At 37.0% G+C, this 24625-nt stretch overlaps 1 protein-coding gene across 1 annotated transcript in view; it reads left to right on the top strand.

The window, feature by feature from the left end:
• LOC103255947 (centrosomal protein of 112 kDa-like) overlaps window positions 1-24625 on the top strand; it is a 123488-nt gene that overhangs the window by 48883 nt on the left and 49980 nt on the right. The gene's annotated exons all lie outside the window — the stretch shown is intronic.

The raw sequence follows: 24625 nt of genomic DNA, 5'->3' as shown, positions 1-24625 counted from the left end.
GAATCAACTATAGTTCTTTTTAAAATCTGTTTATGCTAGGATGCAATAAGACCACACAATTTTTAATTTTCTTGTAAAAATTTTAAGCCTTGTAAGTTTTTTTGAAATCTTTTTTTTTTTTTAAGAGACTAGGTCTTACTTTGTCACCCAAGTGAGAGTGCAGTGGTGAGATTATAGCTCATGTTAGTCTCGAGCTCCTGGGCTCCAGTGATTCTTCCCCCTCAACCTCCCGAATAGCTAGGGTGACAGGTGCACACCACTATGCCTGGCTAATTTTTCTGTTTTTTGTAGAGATGGGTCTTGCTGTGACGCCTAGGCTGGGTTCCCCCATTCCTGAGCTCAAGTGATCCTCTCGCCTCTGTCTTCCAGAGTGCTAGGAATATAAGTGAGCCACTGCACCTGGCTGAGATGGTCTTCTTTCATTCGGTTTCCTCATACCTTTTTGATATTTTCTTCTGGATATTATATGAGATCATTTTGATGGTAGCTTTTTATTTTGTCCATGTATAGACTGTTGTTCTTTTGCCCTGTTTCCACAATAGCTTTCAGGCTACAGTTGGTATTTTCTCTTTCATTACTTAATCATGACCAAAGTAGATTGGTCTGATCTTAATATTTTCCTTATTTAACAAACACTTATTGAACTCTCTGTGTGTACATTTTTCTAAGTACTGTCTGATATTAGTGTACTATGTATTTTTGAGTATGGATTGTCTTGTCTCTGCTCTGTGTCAACTTGTACAGTGATCATATTCTTGTGATTATCTGCAGCTGGATAAAAAAACATTGATCAACTGCCAGTGAAGTTCCAAGTTTCCAGGAAAATATCACCTATAGAAACTCTTTAGTGATGGTCCACCTTTTCATAACCTTTATTATGAACCTTTGATTTCTGAATGAATTTTATAGTTCTCAGGATATTCTGAAGTCCTATTTCTTTCTATTTTTGTATCTACCTGTTTTCTTTAGCTGTGGAGATTATGGCTCCCTGCACACAGTGCACCAACATCATTCATTCTTTACTTCAGTTCAGATGTTTTCTGTGAGTTGCTGGCTCTGAATGGATTTGTATAAAACACTAATAAATGTAGAAAAAGAATCATCATGAAAGAGTCACACCTACCAAATACTTTGATTTTTTTTTTTTTGACACAGAATCTTTCACTTGAACGAAGTAGAAAGTATCCTATCTCATTTTTCTAATGTTCTATTTCCTGAAGCTAACTTACATTTTCTTTCAGCTAGGACTGTGTAGATATTTTTTAATTGGTCTGTTTCTATTTACTTTATATTTGTTGGAGATTCCTCCAGGGTTCCTTCATGGGGTTGTCTGTTTATCTCAGTTCTTATTGTTATTCAGAAGTTTTTCTCCCCTTTCTCTTTCTAGGTATTTTAGTGACCACTTGGAGGAAACCATTGGTGAAATGCTAACCAGATGTCATTTTATCTATGAAGACGAGAGATATTCTTACCCTGGTTTTTGATAGGATTATTCTTTAGATGTGATATATGTACTTCCATCCTCTTTATAATTGCATAGTGAAGAAATTTATGATAAATCAGCTTTATTATTTTTGGAATCAATTATTGTGCTTTGCTATAGATTCAATTGCAGATTAGTTAGTGGGACTAAAATGTAAATACACACTGACTTTGAAACTTGATTTCTTAAGGAAAAAAAATGTCCTTGATCTCAGCTTGCTTTGTGGTCTAATGTCTCTTTTTTAAGAGGATAGGCTGAGGCATGTGGAGCATGTGACCTTCTGAGCAGTGTATCACAGTTAGCTTTCTGCAAAACTAATAAGTGAATCAAAGGCTTACTCAGCATCTCTCAAATGTTTTTTTCTTTTACTCCAAAAAAAATCATAATCTCTATTCCCATGAAGTGTTATTTGATTTTTCACACCACTGAATATATGCTTTATTAATATAGTAGACCAGGATGATTCCTCCTGAGCTTTTATTTCTTTAAAAAAAATCATTCCTGGCACTGTTTGTTCATGCAGTATATGGTGAAGCCTGAGCCATCACTTTTAGACTGACAAATAGTCCTTCTCTACCTCTCCATTAATTCATCACTAATTACATGCAAAGTTGGAGCTACTTCTATTGTGAATCAAGGCCAAAATTTTGTTTCTGATTTCATTAGTGTTCTTCTTTTAAACCCTCACCTTCTTGTATTTTGTTTATTTACAGGATGTGTTTTTTGTGCCACTCCTTTTACTAATTATTTGCTCTCCCTTACAATTACTGCTTCTTTCTTCATTTTGAAGGCTACTTCAAGATGCCCTGGGTATCTCTCACTGCACTGGTCCTTCTAACATTTATACAAAATTATCCATCTTTTCTTTGCTTTTATAGTTAGGTTTCTTTAAGGAGGTATTTTACTCATTTCCACCATTTTCTCATCTTCCGTTCTTCAGGCAAATCCAGTCTGACGTCTTCCCTCGTGTTACCAAAACATCTCCTCCCATGACTGCCAGTGACTTCCAGTCTGGACTTTGTGCAGTCTCTCTTCGTTATGACGTTTGCTGCTTCCTTTCCTGTCACACATGTTTCTTCTCCAATGCGGTCTTCTTTGCATGTTCATCCTACTCTCGTGTCACTGTAGATTCTCTCCTTAGACGATACATTTCTTTTTTTTATCTATCTATATCTATCTATCTATCATCCATCCATCCATTTTAAAGATGTGGGGTACAATTCAGGGTTAGGCATACAAATGGTCATTATGTAGGTACCCTTATTGTTGAGGTGTGTTCCCCAGAAAATACATTTGAAGACTATGACTTCAGTAGCCATCCTTACCACGATGATTTACAAATGTGTATCGTAGCCTTGGTATAGTTGCATTAATTTCTTTGTGTCACTTCTTTTTTATTTTTAATCAGAGTCTCACTCTGCCCAGGCTGGAGTGCAGTGGCATGCTCATGGCCACCGCAGCCTTGGCCTGGGGCTCAGGCAATCCTTCTGCCTCAACCTTTCAAGTAACTCGAACTACAGGCATGCACCACCATGCCCGGCTAATTTTTTTTATTTATTGTGTGAGGTCAAGTTGCCCAGGCTGGTCTCAAACCCCTGTGCTCAGGCAATCCTCTCACCTCGGCCTCTCAAAGTGCTGGGATTATAGGCTTGAGCCACCACACCCAGCCTGTACACTTACTTCTATATGATATTTTAATATCTTTTATTTCTTTACAGTCCACATTCAAGTTTATTTTATACATCATTCCAGGATTGTGTCATATAACTATTCCCTTCTCTTGTAATTTTTTCCTGCATGTTACTCTTATTTTTGCTGCTTCTGTTCTTTTTTCTTGTCTGTTTTGATGGTCTTCTGTTCAGGTTCAAGCTTTCCAGCAATGTTACAAATTTCTTGGCTTCAGAATGAGTCATTCTGTATTTATATTCAGTTTGGCCTACACAATGTTTTGAAAATTTTGAATTATTTGCCAACATTATAAAATCAAATTTAACATAAATTTTAGATTTCTGGATCCTCTTGAACTATAAGAGATATGGCAACACTGAGTCCTTTTCAAGGCAACAAATGATATTGGAGAGTGCTTGGACTGGTTCATAAGGGAAGTCACAACTGCTTCCGAAAAATTGTTGTCATAGAGACCACATTTTCTGTACTTTGTGCAGTTAAATTATGTATCAATAATAAGTAACCAGTGTTTTAGAAGAACCTTCATGCTTGGAAACTTAAAATTGTACTTTTAAATAAGTTGGGGTTAAAAGGAAAACACAGTAAAATTGCCAGATATTTAAAACTGACAGATAAGGAATGTATTACTCATCAAACATTTAAAGCAAGAGTCTCCAACCCCCAGGCCCTTGTCTGTGGCCAGTCCTTGGGTGATCTGTGGCTTGTTAGGAACTAGGCTGCATGCAGCAGGAGGTCAGCAACGAGCAAGTGCAGCTGCTTCTATATTTACAGCCACTCCCCTTTGCTTGCATTACTGCCTGAGTTCCACCTCCGATCAGATCCATGGTGGCATTCAGTTCTCATAGGAGCACAAACTGTATCGTGAACTGCGCATGCAAGGGATTTAGGTTGCACGCTCCTTATGGGTATCTAATGTCTGAAGATCTGAGGTGGAGCTGAGGCAGTGATACTAGTGCTGGGCAATGGCAGCAGACATAGATTAACCTTAGCAGTGAGGTTTGACTGCACAGAGACCATCCTAAATCAGTCGCCTGCAGAATCATACCAAAACCCTTCCAGCGAGTGGCAAGTGAGTTGATGTACTTCAACTGTATAGCTGCATCTGGTGGCAGGCTTTAAGTCAGATCCTGACACTTTAGTCCACACGTGGCCTGCCCATTATTTTATTTGCCACTTTCATCTGCACCTCTTTTTTTATGGTGAGTTGTATAATTATTTCATTATGTATAACAATGTAATAAAATAGAAATTAAATGCAAAGTAAATGTTATGTGCTTGAATCATCTTGAAACTATCCCTCTCCTTCCACCCCGGGTCTGTGGAAAAATTGTCTTACATGAAACCAGTCCCTGATGCCAAAAAGGCTGGGGACCACTGTTGTAAAGTAACACTAAGTAGATATCTAGACTTGCAACGAGCTAAGCTTTAACCCCCAAAATAAATAAGAAGACAACAGAAATATGAGAAAATGTGAAATAAAACTAAGAGAGAGGAAATCAATGAAATTTGAAGCACAATGAAGAGAATCACAAAAACCAATGTAATAAAGGAATAAATTAGACAGTTTGTATTAGACTCGTCAAGAAGAGAAGAGAAAACACTAAAAGGTAAGAATTAACAAAGGGAAAAGAAGATACCCAGGAATATAATTACATAAAGGGTTTTTGGCTCAACTTTTCATTTTTGTTACCTGACTCTTGTAGACCTTTGAATTTGGACCCCTACACCACAGTTACAGTTATTTTTTCTTTTTAATTGTAGTAAAATTTATCTGACATAAAATTCACCATTTAAAAGTGAATAATTCAGTGGCATTTACTGCATTCACACTGTTGTACAACTACCAGCACTATTTACTCTCGGATCACTTTTATCACTACGAATGAAACCTATGCTTATTATGCAGTTAATTCCCATTCTTCACCTCCTTCCAGATCCTCTTAGCAATGAATCTGCTTTCTATGTCTATGAATTTCTTTTTCCTGGGTAGCTCATATAAATGTAATCATACAACATGTGTCTTTTGTGTTTGGCTTACATAGTATATTCTTGAGGTTCATCCACATTGTATTGTTATTTCATCAGTTTTTATGACTGAATAATATTCTGTTGTATGTATATTTGGTTATCCAGTCAACTGTTGAACATTTGGTTTGTTTCTATCTTTTGGTGCTTATGAATAGTCCTGCTATGAACATTCATGTATAATTATTGATTTGAGTATGTGTTTTCAGTTTTTTTGGGTTATATACTTAAGATTGGAATTGGGCTGGCCTTGGTGGCTCAACCTGTAATCCCAGCACTTTGGGAGGCCAAGGTGAGTGGATTGCCTGGCAACTTGACAAGACTTCGTCTCTACAGTAGATCAAAAATTAGCCGGGCATGGTAGTGCGCACCTGAAGTTCCGGCTACTTGGAAGACTGAGGCGGAAGGATCACCTGAGTCCAGCAGGCTGACACTGGGTGGCTGTGAGTGTGCCATGGCACTCCAGCCTGGGTGACAGAGCGAGACTCCAACTAAAAAAAGAAAAAACGAATAGAATTGCTGGGACAGCTAACTGTTCTTAAAACTTGGCTTTTCTTATTGGTCTTCAAAATAATAACCTGGCAGTTCCCTTTAACCCTAGTTGCAGCTGCTGCTATAGGCCACAAAAGGAGACTAGTCATTGAGAATTTAAGAGTTTCCAGGCCTTTGATAAGACAAATTTTTTCTAGTGGGCTTGCCTACTTAAGAATTCAAACCATAATTATAAGGCCACAATAATCAAAACAGCGTGGTATTGGTGTAAGAACAGGCATGTAGACCAATAGAACAGAATAGATATTCTGGAAGCAAAACCTCAATTTCTCAACTAACTCATCTTTGACAATGTCTCCACTGACAACCACTAGGGAGAGGTGAACTTATTCTGTAAATGATGCTGGGAAAACTGACCACATGCAGAAGATTAAAACAAGACACCTACCTGTTACCATATACAAAAATCAACTCTAAATTGATCAAAGACCTAAAAGTAAAACCTCAAACTGTAAGAACCTTAGAAAATGCAGGAGACACACGTATGGAAATTGGAACTGGCAAACAGTTCCTGATCAAAACCCCAAATGTCCATGCCATAAGAGATAAGATAGAAAAGTGGGACTACATCAAACTGAAAAGCTTCTGCAAAGTAAAAGAAACCATCAAGAGAGTAGGGAGACATCCCACAGAATAGGAAAAATATGTGCCAACTTTATATCTGACAAAGGCCTAACATCTAGGATCTACAAGGAACTTAAACATGCTGAAACTAAGAAAACAAACAGCCCTATTAGATAGTGGGCAGGCCAGGCTTGGTGGCTCTTCCTGTAATCCCAGCACTTTGGGAGGCCTAGACAAGTGGATTGCCGCGGGCTTGAGACCACCCCGGGCAGCTTGGCAAGACCTTGTCTCTATAATACGTGAAAGAAAAATAAAATTAGCTGGGCATGGTGGTGTGTGCCTGTGGTTCTAGCTGCTTGGAGGGCTGAGGCAGAAGGATCGCTGGAGCCCAGCAGTTCGATGCTGGGGTGGCCATGAACCTGAGTACCACTACACTCCAGCCTAGGCAACAGAGTGAGACTACAACTCAAAAAAAAGGGGGGGGGGCAAAAGATATGACTGGACACTTCTGAAAAGAAGACATATGAGCAGCCAACAGATACATGAAAAAATGATCAGCCCCACCAGCCATCAAGGAAATGCAAATTAAAACCACACTGAGATACCACCTAACTCCTGTTAGCGTGGCCATCATCAATAACTCAAAAAACAACAAATGCTGGAGGGGATGCAGGGAAAAAGGAATACTTCTACACTGTTGGTGGGAGTGTAAACTAGTACAGTCTCTGTGGAAATCAGCGTGGCAATTCCTAAAAGTTCTAAAAATTGACCTTCCATATGACCCCACAATTCCCCTTCTGGAAATATACCCAGAGGAATTCAGCTCTCTCTCTGAAAAAGATATCTGCACACACATGTTTATTGCAGCATTGTTCATAATAGCAAAAACATGGAACCAACTGAGCTGCCCATCAAAAGAGGACTGAATTTTTAAAATGTGGTATATATATACAGTGAAATATTTCGCAGCCACGAAGAAGGACAAAATTGTGAACTTCACAGCAATTTGGGTGAACTTTGAGTCTATCACACTCAGTGATCTCTCACAGAGGCAAAGAGCTGAGTACCACATGTCCTCACTCATAAGCGGACCCTGAACAACTATCATAATACTGTAAGAAAGGGATGGACAGTAGTGGGAAACTGCCAGGGGAGGGAGTGTTGACACACCTCCTCAGTATGGGTACCTGATCTCAAACCAGGTGAATGGGGACCAAAGGGAGGCCCAAACTTCACCTTCCCATGACCGTTTTTATACCTAATCCTGAATTGTTCCCCACATCTTTAAAAAAAGAAAAAAAAAAAAGAATTCAAACCATAGATTGGATTGTTGTCTGTTAACCCCAGATTTATAACTAAAAGAAATGGGTGTTGTCAAGTGTTATTGCTATCAAGACAGGGCAGGCAGTAATGTTGAGTAAGTCGTCCTTCTCTGCTTTGAGGGTATTTTCCCTGTATCTCTCATGCAGGCTTCATAAACAAAATTTTTCTTTGCCAGTCAGTGCTGAAAGTACTTGATAGATTTTTTTACCTTCCAAATCCACCCATGTATAATCATTAAAATAAAAAATAGTAAATGAAAATATCACACAGTATACCCAGAGAGTTATAATAGAATTGTTAGAACATTATACCTGCAGGCCATTGTTGGAGTATGTCACTATTGCCATCTCTTTCTATAGAATCTAACTTATATAGTCATTTTCATTATTTATTTGTAGTTTTGCAAATCAGAAAAAGAGTGTCAATTATAGTGGAGCAAAAGTTTTTTTTTCTCTTTTCTCCATTATCATTCAAAAATTTCTTGAATATTTCTTGGCAATAAGTAAGTTTTGAAGGAAGGTCAGGAAGTAAACCAGTGAGGAAGAGATAATTTTCTTACCAGAGGAATAAAATGTTCCAAGGACATGATGATGTATTAATGTTCAAGCATGAAGTTAGAAGTATAGCAAAGAGTGCTACTTTTCTGGAAGAAATGTTTTGTCAGATAATAATAAACAACGGATAAATAAATGTCAAACATTTCCATCCTTGAAAAACATGCTTCTATTTCCTCACTGACTTTCCTTTATTCCTCCCTAAATCAGTCCCTAAAGTTTGATGTCATGAATTGTAACAAGGGTCTTTTAAAACTGGTGACAGTTAAAAGTCTGAATCCTCTGATTTTTTATTACTTGATATAAAAGTTATTCATTTTAGCTGTGGAATACACAATTGTCAAGGAACTTTGAAGAAACATTCAGTAATATGAACCATAGATCTCTATTTTTAGTGAATAATGAAAGCACCCCAAAGGAGGTTTTATGTGGAGTAAACTGGGTGTGGATATGGTCCATATCGAGAGACCTAATGGCCTTTTGATGTCTGATTCTTTGATTTGGCTTTTTATTTTTAAAGGGGTGCTATGTGATTATAATGAGAAACATTTCAACTTCTTTACTTGTGAAATTAATTATTCCTTAGTTCACTCTATTAGGACTAATCATGCAGTTTTGAATGGTAGCAGTGTTTGAAATTAAGGAAATTCACCATGTTTAATGTAGAATGTTCCAATTTGTCATGAAAGTGTTATATCCGTATTATGAGCTCATTTACTTTGCAGGTTGTGGCTATAATGTGAATATATTTTTATTACATACTAAAAGTGTTTTGTTTTAACAATTTTAAAAATAATTTACTGGGAACATAATAGTTTGCTTTTCTTGCAACCTGAAGTGTTCTATTTTAAGTTAGAAATTATGGCTATATTACTAGAAGGCATGAGTGAGAATTCACCTCCTTTTTTGGCAGGTGATTTTGACGTATTCCATTTTTTTAATTGATATAAGCATCAGGGTTGTCTTGAGAAACATTATCCCTACCATTTTGGAAGTGCCTAAAAATACTGGCTGTACATTTTTCTTAAAACTGACTTTCTCACGGGTCAGCAGTGTTGGGGGGCCGCGGTTCTCGTCTCCACTCTGCTGGAGCATCTGAAGCCACTTTAGTTCCAGAGTGGGCAAAGTCTCCCGGTTGTTGTAGATATTCCTTCACTCCACGAACAGGCTGACTTGACCCTCCCTCTGAGGCGCATGGTGGAAAGCTTGAGGAGAAAAGAGCAACATGTGGCGGTCTTGCTTCCAGTGGAGAAGAACGAGACTTCTGTTTCTGAAATATTTCTTTGTAGGTATGTCTTCACAGACCTCCACACTTCCCACAAGAACACGTTGCTGTAAATGAGTGTCGGTGTATTATGACTGTCAAGAGGCTCTTGGTGATATTGTGACACCATTCACACAATAGATTTAATTTGAAACGTGAGAATTTTAGGTTTACTGGCTGCTTTCTTTAGGAAATGAGTTGGTAAAATTTTTTTTTTTTTTAGCAGTTTATATATTTAGCTTCTTGAGTTTTACTGCAGTCAAAATTTACTTTAGTAATGAAATGTGGTGAAAAAAATGTAAACCTGGTGGGAAGTAAAATAAGCCAATAAAGCACAGCAATACTTCGTTTGTGTTTTAAAGTCAATGAAATGGTTTTAATGTGTGCTCTCTTAATGTATCTTCAAAAGCAGCCCGTGGAGTTGTGTTCTGTTATCTGCATGTTATAAGGAAGAAGCTGAGGTGCGTAGAGTTTGAGCAATTAGACCAACGTTGCACAGCTGCTCTGCGAGTGAACTGGGCCCGGGCTTGCCCAGTCCTGCTTCAGGGTCTTGTCCTGGTGGAATGCTTGCTTTTGCCTGTGTCACCAAAGTCGCTTTCCTTTATGCTTTCAATGGCTTGCTCCAAGCATTCATAGATGACAATGTTTGCCAGAGATGCCATGACGTGTTCTTCACTTATGCCCAGGTTGGGGACTCCGCCCTGCCCAAAGTTAACGGGGACAGCGCACCACCTCTCCTCCGCTGCCTTTCGGGGCCACTTGTTGGGTCTAGATGGACACCTGTTCCAAAGACCGCTGGTTCATTTTGCTGTGAGGGGCGAAGAGCTGAAGTCACACAGTGGTAGAACAGCCAGAATTTGAGATGGTGTGTGTGTGACTGTCCGTAGCCACTGGACTGTACTGCACTGCTCCTCTTCCCTGGTCTCAGGAATATGGAGCTGGAAAATCGAGAGACTGTCTCGTCTGTGCAGAAGCTAAACACTGGGAAAGTTGCGATGATGAGGAGGGACTAGGCCGCCCTCGTACGCCACGTGTAAGCGCAAGCTTGAGCAGCTGTGTTGATGCCAAGGAAGAAGGGAGCAGGCCACAGAGAGAAGCAGAGGTGCAGGAAGAAACACCCTGCGTGGGGGCGAGGGGCACTCATGAGCGTTCACTTTTTTACAGTATGCGGCTGCTTTACTTGGTCAGTGTGAGTTGAAAAGTATTTTAAAAATGTATTTGAATAGTTACACGTTTATTTTTTAAGAAAGTTACACGTGGCCTGTATGTTATTGCAAAATATATTTCTCTTAAAAAGGACATTTTTCTTAGAATAAAGGTGGACTTTCATTTCTCCCCATTAGAATCATCACACAGTCTTACAAAGCCCGAATTATATGGATGGCATATTTGTAGAGGTTCAATTTAGGAATTTTAAGGAAGATTATTTATAAAAATAAAATTAAGGGCATTCTGCTTTATTAGGAACACTTAAAGAGGTTTTTTTCCCCCCACCGTTTGCAAACTACTATTACTATAAGGCAGTTATGAAGTAGTTAGTGTAAATTTGTATAAAGCCTGAAAGATGGGTAACATTTTTTTATTTGGCAGAGAATACAGGTCAGTAAATAACATGTTCTTTCCCTCTCAGAATTAGAAGTAATTTGGAAAAAATAGAGGAATAACAGATAAACTACGGTTTGGGTATATGGCCGGAGTGAGGATTGGGAGTCCTTTCTCATTAGAGTGAATGCACTTGCCAGGCCACAGCTGGTGCCACCACAATAGCCTGTGCAAAGTGGAGGAGGACATTCTGACAAGGGGCCATTTCTGAGGGAGAGGATCCTGCACAGCACAGGCACACTTGCTCTGCTGGAGTTAACAATGGTGAGCATGTGCGGAAAAACGGACACGTGTTCTCTTCTTGTTGAAAGAACTGAAATGCTTTACCTTCTGGGCCACATTTGGGAAGGTGAGGGGATTGCATGGCATACCCAGCACACATGTACGTGTTTCACAAATGGTAATGTCTTCTAATATTTACTTCAGATCCTTTTTATTCAAAGAAAAAAATGTCATAGGTAGGGGGTTTTCTTTCCCTCTCTAGAGATAATCCCTTTTCTTGTCCATATTTTATGCTTTTATTGTTCTTTTCAAGGCTACAGTTAGTCCCAGTTGAGGACTCCTACTACATATACTTTAAGTAAAACAATATTCCAGAAAAGATTTTCAATTGCTTTTCTTATTTAACGTATGCACTTGAGGTTTTAAATTGTTTCAGGGGATTCTTAAGTTGTATTGCACACATTTTTATATGTAATGTGTTCTTTGTGCTCAAGTTCCAAGTACAGTAGTAGTTCATGATTTTCAATCTGATTTCTTATTAGACACTGAAAAATTTCTTGAAAGAATGTATTTTTGTTTCCGAAGAAATTGCTTTTGGCACCTTTCAGCAGGCAGAGCTAGGAAAAAAAAAACACACACATACACCCACACCCCCCTACACATGCATTCTTGTATGTGTATACGTATGTTTACATATCTATATTTGTACATTTACCTATGCATTTTTTATGTTGTGCACATATCACATACTTATACATCTATTTCTGTATTTGCTAAATATATTGAAATCATGAATTCACACTAATTTCAGTTGTAGTCAAATACGACAGGGTTTGTTTTATTCTTTCCCTCTTATTTGTTTTATTGTCCTTATGACTGTGACAAACCTGACTTCTATTGTATATTTAGCTATATTTGCTTAAACCTAGAATACCAGGAAATGGTTTTTAAAGTGAATAACTATACCTCTGTGAAAAAGACACCTGTAGCTAGAGTCTGATAACTTCTGAGGTATTTCAGTCTTCAGCTTGAGAGCATATGATCCAAATAATTTGTTCCAAAGTCAACTGGGTTTTTTCTCCCTCCTTCAGTGTGATTGTTTTTAATCATTTGAAATGCACTTAGGTTGATTTATTTCTGTTTGATTTTCATGTCAGGATTTCTCTCCTCCATCCTTGTTTATTTCATTTTTTAAAAAAAGTAAAACATTAACATGGCTCCAAATATGACACCTCAGCTATACCGTGTATTCATAGAAGTGCCACCCTTCCCCCACTCGCTCCGTTTTCTTCTTAATTCCCAGTCTCCTCTGTTGATAAAAGATCTTATTAGTCTCTGGGTGATCCTCACTGTGTTTGTTTCTGCACAAATGAGCAGATAACATATATATCTCAGTATTCCATCTCTCTTCTTACACAAAAGGTATGGATATTCTTTATGCACTGCTCTTTTCATTTGTTACGACTTGGAAGTAACCCATTCCTTTTATATCTGCATAGTATGCCAATGTACAGATGAGCCACAGTTTATGCAACCACTGTGCTACAGACAGGCATGCAGGTTGCTCCCAGTGTTTGCAATCACAGATGCATAGCCTACTTGATAGTTGCTTTTGTGTTGTTTGGGATATGTATTCCGGGTAACTTTTTAAGAAGGGGAATTCTGGGTCAAAGTACATGTAAGTAGTTTTGTTATGTATTGCCAAGTTTCTTTCCATGAAGTTTGTACTAATTTAAATTTCTTCTGGTTACTTATAAGAACGCCTTTTGACTCAGAGCCTCCCATATAGTGTTTTTATGGTTTTAATATTTTTTTAAATCTAGGAGGTGAGAAATGGTATCTTCACATAGTTTTAATTTGCAATATTCTTATAATAAATGAGATGAAATGTTTTCCTATCTTTAAAGGCAATTTTAACAGCTTTGAGTTATAATTGACATAAATAAATTTCACGTATTTAAAGTGCAGTTTCATGTTTTGATGTATGTGCATACTTATAAAAAAATTGCCATCACAGAAAAGATGTATATGTAAGTGTATTCATTAGCCCTCCAAATTTTCTTATGCCCCCAAGTAATCACTCCAGACTACCCCTTCTGCTTTCTTCATATTCAGGTAATCATTGATTTTCCGTCATTATATTTTAATTTCTAGAATCTTAGATAAACGGAAGCATATTATATGTATAATTTTTTTCTAGTCCCTCCACATCTTTCCCAAAACTTGATATGGTCAGTGTTTTTAATTTTCACCATTCTAGCAGATGTGCTAGATGAATGACTAATGACGTTGTAAGCCTTTTTGTCCCCATACTTGCAAAATACCTACCTACTTTGATGACTGTCTGTTCAAATCTTTAGTGCAGTTTAAAATTAGGTTCATTGTTTTCTTATGGTCAAGTTTTCCTAATTGTTTATATTTTAGATACTAGTCTTTTATCAGATAGACAGCTTGAGAATATTTTCTCCTTGTCTGTGACTTGCCTTTTCATTCTTTTAAAGGTTTCTTTCAGAGAGCAGCTGTCTTCAATTCTGATGAAGTTCATTTTATTTACAGTATTTGTTCTTTTATGGGTTGTGCATTGGGTGTCATATCTGAGGAATCCTTTCCTTACCCAAGCTCTCTAAGGCTTTCCCCTATTCTGGAAGTTTTGTGTTTTACATTCAAGACTATGATAATTTTTCAGTTATATTTTGTATATACTGAGAGGTATGGATTGAAATTATTTTCATTTTTTGTAATATTGGTTTCTTGTCTTAATATGTGTAGAATCTGTAGTGACATAACCACTCTCATTAGCAATATTGCTAATTTATATAGTTTTTTTTTCCTGATCTGTCTGACTAGAAGTTTATCAATTTTGTTGATTTTCTCAAAGAACCAGCTTTTGGTTTCATTGATTTTTGTTTAATGTTTTTCTGTTCCTATTTTATTGATATCTGTTCTGATTTTTATTATTTTCTTTCTTCTACTTATTTTGTGTTTAATTTGCTCTTATTTTCTAGTTTATTAATGTGAAAGCTGATGTCTTTGATTTGAAAACTGAATATTATTTTCTAGTGTCAGTGTTTAATTCTATAAAATTTTCCTCTCTTTTGAGTGAGAGTCAGAGTCTCACTCTGTCACCCAGGTTAGAGTACAGTGGCACGCTCACGACCACTGCTGTGTCGACCTGCTGGGCTCAGGTGATCCTTCTGGCCTTCCAAGTAGCTACCACACCCTGCTAATTTTTTGATTTATTTTTTGATTTTATTTAGAGATGAGGTTTTGCCATGTTGCCCAGGCTGGTCTTGAACTCATAGGCTCAGGCAGTTCCCTCACCTCGGCTACCCAGAGTACTGGGATTCGGCTTGAGCTACCGCCGGCCACCAACATCTCTTTAATTTGGGTATTTTGTTTCCAGATTCATTAGTTCTAAATACTTTCTCATTTCTAATTTTTTTATTTTCCTTGAGCCACAGGTTAGATAGAAAAGTATTATTTAGTTTCTAGTTATTTAGAGATTTCCCAGATATCTTCCCTTCTTTGATTTTTAAATTTTATTTCACTCTGACTGTGGATTATACGTTGCATGATATATGCATCTTTTACATTTATTGTTTTTATGTTTCAGAGTTTGGTCTATTTTGATAAGTGTTCCTTGTGCACTTGAAATAAGTGTGTGCTTTCCTATGATTGGGTGGAATGTTCTACAAGTTTTACTGTTAGGTCAAGTTGGTTGATAGTGTTATTCAAATCCTGTTTATTCTAGCTCTTTATTCTAGTCTGCCTACTTGTCCTGTCAGTGATTGATAGAGAGGAATCTTGAAGTCTCTACATGTAATTGTGCATGTGTTATTCATCCTTGCACTTCTGTAAGTCTTTGTTTCTTGTATTTTGAACATTTGTGTCCAGTTGATAAATTGTATCTAAGTATTATCAAATTGGTTAATTTGTTGTTGGAAGTATTCTTTGCTCTGAAATCTACTTGTCTGATGTTAATATTACCACTCCAACTTTCTTTTGATTAGTGTTGATATGACATATCTTTTTAAGTGCTTTTACTTTTAACCTTTTGCCATCTATATTTCTAAGCAGCATGTGATTGGCTCATACTTTTCAAAAAGTTTGACAACCTTTGCCTTTTATTTGGGATATTTAGTCTACTTACACTTAATGTGACTAATAATATAGTTAATTTTAAAACATATGGTTGTTTCTGTTTTATCTTACCATTTCCTTTTTATTTTTTCTATCTTCCTTTGGATTGATTGAATATTTATTATTCTTTCTATCTCCTATATTGACTTGTTAGCTACAGTGAATTGCTTTGTTATTTATTGGTTGCTTTAGAGTTTAGACTATACATTTGAACATTATCACATTGTACTCTGTGATGATATTGATTCAGTGTCTTTTTGCTTGCAGTATCTCCCCTGAGGAGTCTGCCGTTGTCCTTATTTTTGTTCTTCTGCAACACATGTTTTATCTGGCTGGTTTCAGCATCTTTTTTCTTTTATTACTGACTTTGGGGAATTTGATTATGATGTACTTTACTGTAATTTTCTGTACATTTCTTGTTCTTTCAGCTCTTGGAACTGTAGGCTTATAATTTTCTTCAAATTAGAAAAATTTTGGCCATAGCTCCTTCAGATTTCTTTTTTTTTTTTTTTATCCCCACCTCTATTTTTTTTTCCTTTAGGCACATGTGTTAGACTCCCTTAGGCACATATATTAGGTTGCAAAGTTGTCACCGTTACTGTCTCTCTTTCACAATTCTATTTTTCTTTCCATTGTTATGTCTTTATGTTCACTAATCTTTTCTGTAGCAAACTGTAATCTGCCTTTAATTTAACCATTGTATTTTTCACCTAACATGGAGTTTTCATATCTGGAATATCAGTGTGAAAAGGTAACTCTTGGGTTTATTAGAAACTCTGCTCTCTCTGTTTCCTGTACTTCAGTCATACGGGCTCTGGTTTTCTTTCTCGAGTTAATCAGTTTTCTCTTTTTACATCTTCTTTGTTTATTTGTTTGTTTGTTTTTAATTTTTATTTTAAAATTGCGGGGTACAATTCAGGGTTAGGTATACAAATGTTCATTGTGTAGGTATCCTAGTTGATGACTGTGTCCCCCCTTCCCCAGGCAAATATCGACTACTGTCAATCCCACCTCCCCATCCCCCTTCCCCCCCCGCAGTTTCCCGCTACTGTAAATCCTTTTCTTATAGTATTATGGTAGTTGTTCAAGGTCCACTTATGAGTGAGAACATGTGATACTCAGCTCTTTGTTTCTCTGAAAGATCACTCAGTATTATAAACTCAAATTTCATCCAGGTTGTTGTGAAGTTCATGATTTTGTTCTTCTTTATGGCTGTGTAATATTCCATTGTGTATATGTACTACATTTTTTTTATCTAGTCCTCTTTTGATGGGCAGCACGATTGGTTCCATGTTCTTGCTGTTATGAACAATGCTGTGATAAACATACGTTTGCAGGTATCTTTTTTATAGAGTGATTTGAGTTCTTCTAGGTATATTTCCAGTAGGCGGATTGTGGGGTCATATGGAAGGTCGATTTTTAGAACTTTTAGGAATCGCTACGCTGATTTCCACAGAGACTGTACTAGTTTACACTCCCACCAACAGTGTAGAAGTGTTTCCCTTTCGCCACATCATCTTCAGCATTATTTTTTGAGTTATTGATGATGGCCATTCAGACTGACATTACGTGGTATCTCAATGTAGTTTTAATTTACATCTCCTTGATGACTAGTGAGGCTGAACATTTTTTCATGTATCTATTGGCTGCTTGTATGTCTTCTTTTTTTTTTTTTGAGTTGGAGTCTCACTCTGTCACCCAGACTGGAGTGCAGTGGCCGCTCCCGGCCACCGCAGCCTCGACCTGCTGGGCTCTGACGATCCTTCCACCTCAGCCTTCCAAGTAGCTGGAACTACAGGCGTGCGCTACCATACCCGGCTAATTTTTTGATTTATTGTAGAGATGAGGTCTCGCCAAGTTGCCCAGGCGGGTCTCGAACCCACGGGCTCAGGCAATCCACTCACCTCAGCCTCCCAAAGGCGCGGAATTACAGGCTGAGCCACTGAGCCCAGCTCTCGTATGTCTTCTTTTGAGAAGTGTCTGTTCATATCTTTTGCCCACTTTGTAATGGGGCTGTTTGGTTTTTTTTCTTTTTTGCACATTTGAGTTCCTTGTAGATCCTTGATGTTAAGCCTTTGTCAGACATGGAGTTGGCATGGAGTTTTTACCGGTCTGTGGGCTGTCTCCCTGCTCTCTTGATGGTTTATTTGACTTTGCAGAAGCTTGTCAGTTTGATGAAGTCCCACTTGTTTATGTTATCTCTTATGGCCTGGGCACTTTGGGTTTTGATCAGGAATTGGTTGCCAGTTCCAATTTCCATAAGAGTGTCTCCTGCATTTTCTAAGGTTCTTATAGTTTGAGGTTTTATGTTTAGGTCCCTGATCTGTTTAGAGTTAATTTTTGTGTCTGAGGATAGGTAGGGGTCCTGTTTTAATCTTCTGCAAGTGGTCAGCCAGTTTTCCCAGCACCATTTACTGAATAGTTCTCTTCTCTCCAGTGTGGGTGGAGGCTTTGTTGAAGATGAGTTGATTGAGAAATTGAAGTTTTCCTTCTGGAATCTCAATTCTATACCGTTGGTCTATATGCCTGTTCTTGTACCAATACCAGCCTGTTTTGATTATTGTAGCTTTATAATAAAGTTTAAAGTCTGGGAGTGTGATACCTCCTGCTTTGTTTTATTTGCTGAGGATTGTTTTGGCTATTCTTGGTCTTCTCTGTTTGTTATCCTTTACTCTAGAATGCCCTTGCCCTATATTTTCTTTTTACCAACTTCTACTCATCCTTCAGTTAACTTTAATATCACTTTCTTATATCCTAATTCCTTTATGAGGTTTTTTCCTCCTTTTATACAAAACCTTAATACCTTATATTTTACCTTTTTCAATGAATTGAATATTCATTGTTCTTATTAGTATTAATTCAGTGACTTTTTTTTCCTGCTAACCTGGAAAGGTCTCTTAGTGCAGGAACTGGATGTGACTAGTTCAGTGATGATTTCTCAAAATCTGTCAAGGTACATGGCACATGATGGGTCCTCAGCATGTTCATGGTAAATGAATTCATGAATACCACATGGTACCAGATTAACAGAAGAGTGAACTTCTTATAAAGCACATGAAAATAATCACCAGAATCTTTGGAAGACTCTAGTGCTAGGTGAAAAGTAATAGTTAGTGAAACATGGATTATAAATATTTATAAATAATGATTTTTATCTTAACTCAATGTAAATCCAGGTAACACTCTTTTATGCAAGAATGGATTCAGTGTGCTTTTTACAATAGTTAAAAAATTATTACAAATATTTTATTATAGCTCACATAAAACTTTGAGTCTATCTTTAGAAATTTCTTACTTCTCCCATATTTATCTTTCTCTTGAAGTAAAGTCTTCTGATGAAGATATGCAGTTTTTTCAAGCATTATGATGAGGAAAAGAAAATATGTTTTATAAATAGCAAAAATGTATTTTGTAAATATATATACATTTTATAAATGCATATAGTTTTAACATATAGCTATGTGATCTGCAGACATGTATGTTAGACCTCATAAACATTTCAGTGATGGTCTTCCCAGAAAGTCAAGTCCTTAGTGAAGTGTCCCCGTAGTTCTCTAAGCACAGTGAATTCCTCTGGTCCTTGCACTGTGTTCATATCTTTGTAAAGGTTTTGTCAGGCTGAAAACAGCACACTTTCTTCTTTCCCATATTGAAAACAGAGTCAATGTCTCGATCATTTTGCATTTCTTATACTGAGCACAACTCCTGGCATATAATAAGTGTTAAGTAAATACTTAATGAACATTTTAGTTTTCACATATTTTAAAACTGATTTGATATGCAAATGTTTGTATTTAAGGATAAATTACAGTAAGCACTTTGTTGTAAATTCAACTAACGTCAAACAGTAATTTAGTGAAAAAAAAGAGTACAGATTTAAAGAAATGACATAATGTAGTGAAACCACTTTGGACTTTAAAGTCAGATGTATTGATTTAATTTCTTTTATCTTTTATTTATTTATTTATTTATTTTGAGTTGGAGTCTCACTCTGTTGCCCAGACTGTAGTGCAGTGGCACATTTGCGGCTACTGCAGCCTTGGCCTGTGCTCAGGCCATCCGTCTCCCTCAGCCTTCCAAGTAGCTGGAAATACAGACAAAAACCACCAGGTCCAGCTAGTTTTGTTTATTTATTGTAGAGACAAGGTCGCGCCATGTTGCCCAGGCTGATCTCAAACCCTGGGTTCAGGCAATGTTTTCACCTCTTCCTCCCAAAGTACCAGGATTACAGATGTGAGCCACTGTGTCTGACCTAATTTCTTATTCTGCCATTTACTACATTAACTTGGGCAAATCATTTAACTCTTCTACGTTTCAGTGTTTTCATCTTTAAAAAAAGGCAAAAATTTCTATTATGGTTATATAATTTAAAGAAATAATATGTGAACGTCCCTAAACTGTAATAAGCACAGTAGAACTTCAATAAACATTTATTCTACCTAATCATTTGCAAATATTTAAAAATTATGTTTGTTAGAAATGTCATAGTTTGTAGCATCATCACTTACTTAAAGTAATGGAAAATATCTTTTGTGACTTTTCATTTTATATTCATTAGAAATCATTTATAATAACCAGAAAAACTTTTCTCATATGATAAATACTATATTTATACATTTTTTTGAGTTGGAGTCTCACTCCGTTTCCCAAGCTGGAGTGCAGTGGCATGCTCACGGCCACCCCAGCGTTGACCTGCTGGGCTCAGGTGATCCTTCTGCCTCAGCCTTCTAAGTAGCTGGAACTACAGGCGTGCACTTCCCGTGCCCAGCTAAGTTTTTATTTATTATAGAGACGAGGTCTTGCCAAGTAGTCCAGGCTTGTCTCAAACCCGTGGGCTCAGGCAGTCCGCTTGCTTCAGCCTCCCAATGTGCTGGGATGACAGGCTGAGCCACAAGCCTGGCCTATTTATGTTTCAAAAATAAAGAGAAAATTTGCCTACTTAAAATTTGATGTATTTGTCCATCATGATGAATATAAGTAAGAATATTTTACAGCTTACTTTGAAATATTGAACTGCCCAGGGACAAGGCATAGATGATGTTTTTGAAGGAAATAAATATTTCAGCTTCCCATTTCAGCCTTTTTTCTCTATTCCTTTGATCTGGCATTGGTTTACTTATCATTCTGCTTGGATTCCTTCTCATACTGTCTTTCTTCCTCTTTCTGGTAACAAGAAGTAGTCCTGCACTTATTCCAAAATATTTGTGTTTTGTCATTTTACAGAAATGACATGTTATTTCCTTTTTTCTCACTGATGTAATACTTCCTCTGAAATCAAATGTATTAATGGATAAGGATGCAAACTTTGTATATGTGATGTATTATTTATATGTGAAAGTTTTAATCAATAGTTTCTGAAATATAGGAAACATAAAAGGTAACAGCATTATATTTTGGGGTTTATTTTAAGGTGCAAAGACTTTAAGGATTTTAAAGCAATTATTCTTTACTGTATACCATGACTGTTTATCTCTAAGGATCATTTGCTCCAGATTTAGTTTCTTTATCATGAAAATATTAGCTTCTTTTTTATTTGTTGAGCTTGAATTCATTTGATTTATTTATGAACCCATATTATAAGCAGAAGTAATATAAAACTTTACACTTTTAAAACTTTCATTAAATTTATTACTATAGTTTTATTTTCTACCTCACAAATAAATTTGGTCCTCTGAGATTGGTTTTCTTATATAGACGCTCAATGCTTCTTTATATTCTTTGTATTCTTTTAGTGCTTAACATTTAATTTACATAATATGCAACTATTTGATTTTTTTTTAAGTTGGAATCAGACTGTGTAGCTAAGACTGGAGTACAGTGGCACAATAATGGTTCCCTGCAACCTTGAACTCCTGGGTTCAGACAATCCTTCCCTCTCAGTTTCCTGAGTAGCTGGGACTGTAGGCACATGCTACCACACTTGGCTGTTTTTTAAAATTTTTTGTAGAGATGAAGTCTCATTATGTTGTCCAGCTTGGTCTCGAACTCCTGGGCTCAAGTAATTCTCCTGTCTCAGCCTCCCAAAGTACTGGGATTATGGGCATGAGTGATCTTGCCCAGGCCTGCATTATTTGATTTTTTAATTGCATTTTTGCCCTTTCCTATTGTCAGATTATAGTTTCTTCAAGATAGGAACCGTGTCTTATACTTTTATGTTTTCTGTAGTATTTGACTGAACAGATCTCAGAACTTGGTGTCAGGAAGGACCCTTGTCTCAGCTCTTAGAACACAACTAAGTCACCGAGAATGAAGGCTAGAAAGTTGATGCCATAGCCAGTTCTTTTGAATCATAATTCAAATCCAGCTGACTTCAAAGATTTATAGGCCTCCTAAATGAAATCTATATCTCTTGAGAGGGTTTTGAATAGTTGAAGCAGATTCCTCATTTCAGTTTATGAGAAACATTCTTCAACCAATAATCATGGTTCTTTATGACAGAGTTTACCCTGGGGGCAAGCTCTCTGGGTAAGCCTAGGTCATTGACAATAAAAGTTCCTGTCAGAAGAGAGTTCCATGGGACTTTATGCTGCCCCCATACTTTTGGGGGCTTTTTTCTTAGCAGCAAGAGAGAAATCTCTGATTTAGTTCTGGATCCTACTAGGTTCATGGAAGCTCAATGCTGTCCTCCTTGAGCCAGGATTGTGCTTCACCTGCTTACAACACAGAGAACTGTGCTTGCTTTTTTGGCTCTACCAGTGCTACTGTTGTAGTGTGTAAAGCCCGAGGGCCTTGTGAGTAGTTGTTCTGATCCACCACGGAAGGATGAAGGTTCCTGTAGGAGAACTCTGCTTCCTATACACTTGTGTCTTTTAAGTTAAGGGGAGTAAGATCTGTCTTACTATTTTGAGCTCAACAGAGCTGATGTTCTTTCAGGAGCAAGCAAAAAGGGAAAACTCTTCTTTTGTTTGCTGTGAGCTTTGAAAATATGTGTTCTTTAAGGAGGTTGCTATTTGTTACTAGAACTCTTGTTAATTTCTAATTTGTTTCTAAGGATATATTTTTGGCTTTTTCAGCATGAGTAGTTAAATGGTTATCTTATATACTGCCTACTCTGTGACTCAAGATAACACATTTTTTCTGTATATTTTGAACTGGACCATGAACACCCATTATGTGTCAAATATTGTGACAAATGTCTTTGATATGAGCAGTGTGGAAATGTTTGGCATCATCATTTCCTTATAAGGCCCTAAAACTTCTCATAAATAGTTATCTATGAACTGGCTTCCTCTGGAAGTATCTGATAATGTCTGGGCCTTCCTCATTCCCCATTATCCGTTGCAGAGTCTAACCTATATTGCCTTCTGATCTTATGAACTTACCTTGGAAAATCAAAATTTTCTTTGGTTGTAGTAAGTTGTAGTGGCCACTGGTCTCCAGAAGCTTTGGTTCATAGATCTACAGGCTATATATAACTTAGAGATGACTTGGGCATATTTATCTTAGTTAAGGGGGTTATCTGGAATTAACTTAATAGTTTTTTGGGCAACTTCACTCAGCCTATCATTCAAACTTGCTTCTGTTAACTGTAAATATTCCCTTTGGGGAAAGGAATCTGTGTTTTTAGATTGTCTTTTAAACCTGGTGATATTACTTAGAGAGTATCAAGTACCTGAACAATCACAAAAACTTTAACTACTTGAAGATTATAACATAATTTCAATGGATTTTTTTGCTCTGTCTAATTTAACTTTTAAATTTGTCTTATTCACAACTCATATTTTCCCCATAGCATTGTTAGGAAAGTTATTAATATGACATCTTAAGTACCTTAGACAACCCATGGTGTATTGCATTTAGTACATGTAATATCATTAGTGTTGTTAGTTGTATTCGGTTCCTATTGCTGCTGTACAAATTACCACAGACTTCGTGTCTTAAAACAATTCTCATTTGTTGTCTTACAGTTACGATGGTCAGATGTTCAGAATGAGACTTGGGGGTTCCCATGGTGTTGTCAGAACTGGGCCTTCCAGGAGTTAGAGGGAAAATCAGTCCCTTATCTTTTCTACCTCCTGGACGTTGACTCATGGCCCTGCATGCATTGATTGTGATGAATCTGTAGATCAGTTGGGGAAGTATAGCTATGTTTTCAATATTAAAACCATTACTGATATCCATTTTACTGGGCATTCCTTTGACTCCTGAAGTATCAGATGTGTAGATGTCTCAGTGTTTACTAATTTTAACAAGAATTTAGTAGTGACTACTAGTCTTAGGAGGTAAGAGAAGAAGCCAAACTAGTTTAATCATTTATCATGCTTACTGAAAGGCATTATTTTTAATGTTTTTGACGGACTCAGTCTAATCAATTTAAATACCAGTTGGCAGCCATGAATATAGGTAATATTGCTGCTTGAAAGTCTTATTTTTCAGCCCAGCTAGAAAGAGAATAGCAGCACTCGCTGCTTTTCAGACTTGTTTGAAGTTTTTTGTTTTGTTTTTCTTGGAGTTTCCAGGGGAGCTGCCAAGCTGGCAGCAAATGAAGTATACTGTAATGTGAAGCCTTATAAATACATGTTGGATTGCAGCCATCATTATCAAAGTGTGCTAGAGGAAGAGTTTCAGAATAAGATCGGCCAGTCCACATAAATGTTTGTTCATAATGCACAAGGAATACTAATCTGTAGTCCATTAGACCCTACGGTTTTATTGCCCTTTTTGAAATAATCATGCACTTCAGAACATCCTTTAATCTGAGCTGACTTGTAGTTGTTTGAGAATGCCGCTTCTTTTTTCTTTATCCTTTATATACTCAGATGAGGAAAATTTACTGTACTTTATAAATAAATCAGAGCTAAAAAGCAAATTTTTCTTCCCACCTTTTTATTTTCTTGAAGGCCCAGCTTTAAGGCATTTGAGGCTGCATTTCTATTTGGCTGCACTACTAGTTCCACTGGAAAAAAAAACTTCAAAGCCCACCCCCACTTTTTTTTCTTCTTGTAGGACGCACTGTTTGGGATTGTGGTTTAAAAAAAGAAAGGAGCACTGTTCTTATGATAGCAAGGAGCAGAGCTTTGTTTCAAAGACTCAGCGTTTTTACTTCTGCTTCATCACCTTGTAGAAACTAAATGGATCCCTCCTTAAAATTATTACCACCTCTTATGTTAAGACAGATATTTAATTTATATTGAGACAGAGATATCTAAATATTAGTAGAACTTAACGTACTCCTCATTGTTTTATTGGACAGATCAATGGTGTCCA

The sequence above is a fragment of the Carlito syrichta genome, unplaced genomic scaffold (genome assembly GCF_000164805.1).
Source record: "Carlito syrichta isolate Samal-C Ts95f unplaced genomic scaffold, Tarsius_syrichta-2.0.1 Scaffold288753, whole genome shotgun sequence".
In the NCBI taxonomy this organism is placed as follows: domain Eukaryota; kingdom Metazoa; phylum Chordata; class Mammalia; order Primates; family Tarsiidae; genus Carlito; species Carlito syrichta.
The sequence above is the reverse complement of the archived record's forward strand: the minus strand, read 5'-3'. Positions and strand labels throughout refer to the sequence as shown.